Below are 3,944 nucleotides of genomic sequence, written 5' to 3'. Positions count from 1 at the left end.
ATGTTTCATGTACACTTGAGAATAATGTGTATTCTGCTGATTTTTAATGTAGTGTTCTGTATATATCTCTTAAGTCCATCTGGTCCAGTTTTTTTGTTTAGTTCCACTATTTCCTTCTTGACTTTCTGTCTGGTTGATTTATCCATTGATGACAGTGATGTGTTAAGGTCCCTGATGATTATTGTGTCACTGTTAATGTATCCTTTTAGGTCAATCAATAGTTGCCATGCTAATCTTCTCTGTATCATTCTAATTTTAGTATAAGTGCTGCTTAAGTGAGCACAACATTTACTTTTATAAAAAAAGTGTCCAAAGGAAAAATTTAAAAGATGTCACAATATTGGACATAGAAAAAGTCATGTCATAAATAGATTGAATTGAACATATTCATTATATTTCCACAGAAAGTTTGAGAGAATTCAAAATTTCATAGTCAGAATGTCACAAAAAAATCCTGTATGGTTGATATAATGACTCTCCCTTTGGATTTGTTTGACCTATTTTGGTAAAAGGTAGGAATAGAAAGATAAAAAAATACCAGCAAATTAGCAAAAACCTGAGCCAGTTTACAGGTGAAGCTAGGGAATGGGTGCCATCATTTCCTATCTCTTAAGTTTCCTTCTAGGAAGCAATGCCAAGACAGATCTTTCTTAATATTTAGTTTATTTCACTGCTTATAACTCATGCTAGTTGGGAGAAGTATAGGGTTGCGATGTCCCATAAATACTTTAATTGTGTTCTTGTTATAGTACAATCTACTTAAATCCCAGGTCCACATCACTTTGGTCCTACCTTTTGTTCATTACACAATACCCGCTAGGACTCCATCATTTCTCCTTCAAGTGGAGGTTGGTAAATCATACACTCATAATTATTGTTTATATCTTTGCCCGTTGTGTTTTTCATCAGCAAATAGGAAGAGAAAAACATTGGTCAAAGCTTGAAATAATTTAAATTAATAGTCAGAAAATACTGTGTATTATTAGAGAGAGCAAAATATTGCTAATAAAAACTACAGAAAATACGAAGAAACTACAAACAAGATAGACAGATTTATATGAATTTTTAAAAATATACAGTCAAAACAATGAAAAATAAAGATAAAAAGCAAATGAGTAGCTAATTCAAGATGTCAGAGTATATAATTTACCCTTTCTGCTTCATAAAATCTTGTTGACATGCGAGGTGATATACAAAATAGTAATAACAAAGTTATAAATCCATATCAAAATAAAAAATAGTGCCATCAACAGAAGATAAACATTGACAACTTTCTGAGGAGAGAGAGAGACAATTTATTGACTGACAGATATTTGGAGAAGAAGGTGTAACTCTACTTGTGCCTAGAAAGGAATGCAGTAGAGAATCTGAATGCAGTAATGGGCTGTTGGGGAGGAAATCATGGTAATAAAGGACTGTCTTTAAAAATGTAAACGTACTGTGTACAAGGAGCAACTGGCTGTAGCATTTGCCTTTAGCTAAACCCAAGAAACACTTTCTAAATAACCCTTCTGGAGAAGGGTACTAGTGTGGGAACTGGAGAGCAGACAGAGGTTAAGACAATTTTCAATCCCTAAATTAGACAAGGAGAAAAAAAAAGCAGAGGAATACAGTGCCATTCATTTTTGAAATAAATATTAAGTATGCCAACACCAGAGTAGCATCCTTATTATTATAATGAGTTGGAGGGTAAGCATCTCCCTAATAGTACACTTTAAAAGGGAGGCTGCCTCTACTTAGAACCTGTCCGTTTTTTCAGAGCTTACATTTATTCCTTGCATAATGCAAAGAAAACTAAGTTGTTTGCAATCTTCCACCATTGCAAAAGAATACAATTCCCATACTGGTACTAATCAACATAATCATTTATCAATATGAAATACTAATCAAAGATTAACATATTTGAAGAAAGCTGGCAGCAGAAAGAGAAAAATCAGGATATAAAAACTGAACTACAGATTCCAAAATATATAGATGTAATGTAAAGAATGGAAGAGGCTTTTTAAAAATGTGACTAATATTCCCCAAAAGGATTAAGAGTACAGCATACCGCAGTTTTTTATGAACTAAGAAAATAAAACCAAAAACAACAAAAGAGTTCAATAATAGAAATAATGTTACAGGAAAATTATAATATACATTATATTACTTAAAATATTTTATTATTATAATTTGTTTAATAAAGTGAGAAATTTAACAAAAGTTGCACATGTTCATTTCATTTATTATCAAAACAAAAAGTAATAATTTGAATTTATTAAGCAATAATGTTTGAGAAAATAATCGAACAGCATGTTGAGCAGCAACTTAATGTGAGTGATGTTGGTGATACAGAGAGTATGTTATGATGATGAGAGAGGGGAGCAAACTAGGAATTATGAGGCTCAGGTTGTAATTTCAATCCTCCTTCAAATTTACGGTGTGTCTTAGCAAACCATTTTCTCTTACAGGTGACAGTTTTTCTCCTCTATAAATTCAGTTTCCATCATGTTTGAGTTCCCATGTTATTTTCATACAATTCACAGCAATATTTGTATCAGTTACCTGTAGTGTATTTAAATACACAAACTTTGCTTATCTAAATATCTAAGAGAGTGAGTTTTAATTTTTGCCTTCCATGAATATTTTATGCCCTTTAAATTTTCTTTTGTTTTTTCCCAACTCTGTGTATTCTTCCAATGCAGCATCTGTAGTTCACATTTTTTGTAGTTCGTCATTCTTCCTGGCTACTGTGCCATCTTTACCTTGGTGCAGCAGCCAGCTCTTCTGCATCTGCAGCTCTCACAGGGATGGCGGGCTGGAAAGAATGGGTGAAGAGCCTGATCGCAGCCTTGGCACACTCAGACAAGCTAGCTCCCCATCTTCCTTTGTTTGCTTAGCAAATCATGTAGAACAAATAAAAGCAGCAGGCCAAAAATGCCTCAGCACTCCCTGAGGGTGCAGTCCCCATATTCATGCCTGAGCACACGCTCCACTGTGACCCTTTGCAGTTTGTCTAATGACTTATCAGTTTACTTATCCTATATGCCAGATGTGCTCTAAGGCTTTATGACCAAAATTCAAATTCCCTTCAGAAGATAAACAAACTCATGTACTCCAAATAATCCAATATTCATTTTCTCTCTTAATACAGGAGAGGATAAAAGACTGAGTGTTCAGCCCCAAATCTTGACTTCAACGAATTATGACTATCCCACACTTGGACATAAATTCAACAGGGCACAAAGAGTGTCTGTATTATTCAGTTACTTCTGTGTAGACGGCATTTATTAAGTATTTGTTAGAAATTAACCAGCCATCAAAATCTCTCAGATTCAGAATCCACATTATCATTTTGACTTGATTTATCATTTAAGCAATTAATAATCAAACCTTTTTCCTAGATAGTGATGTCTTTGGATTGTTAAATGGTCCCTAGGAGAAAGGAAAGAATCTACAAGAACAGTTAAACCAAATTTTCCACTGTCTAACAAATAACATAACCAAAAATCTGCCTTTGATTATACAGTATATTTTATTTCATTACTAAATTTCTGGAAACTACCATGTTTTTAAAAATTACTCTAACTTGGCTCAGCTACTTGTGCTACTAAGATACAAATAAAAACAGAGATAAAATAGATTTATTGGAATAATTTCTCCAATGGGCATTTGCATGAAATTAAAATGTTTTTATGCTTCTATTTAGACAGCAAATAACCTATATAATCTTATTTCAGCATTAAATATAAAGTAACTGAGTGTTGATGGTGAATCAAATGGAATAAACTCTTTCCTTTAAAGTCAGTTTGAACTAAACTATCTGGAATAGAATGCTCTTATTTTTATTGGACCATATACACAAGTCAATGCTACTTAAACTCTAATGTGCCTAAGAATCAGCTGGGAATCTTGTTAAATATGTAGATAGGTCTATTATTCCATAAGAATGAATTAATTGTATC

General features: G+C 33.0%; 1 pseudogene; it reads right to left on the bottom strand.

Annotated features, from left to right (window-relative positions):
- Positions 1-223: 223 nt before the first annotated feature.
- LOC139076888 (U6 spliceosomal RNA) lies at positions 224-283 on the bottom strand (annotated as a pseudogene).
- Positions 284-3,944: the final 3,661 nt, after the last annotated feature.

This window comes from Equus przewalskii, chromosome 17, assembly GCF_037783145.1.
Source record: "Equus przewalskii isolate Varuska chromosome 17, EquPr2, whole genome shotgun sequence".
In the NCBI taxonomy this organism is placed as follows: domain Eukaryota; kingdom Metazoa; phylum Chordata; class Mammalia; order Perissodactyla; family Equidae; genus Equus; species Equus przewalskii.
This window is presented reverse-complemented; position numbering and strand designations above follow the sequence as displayed.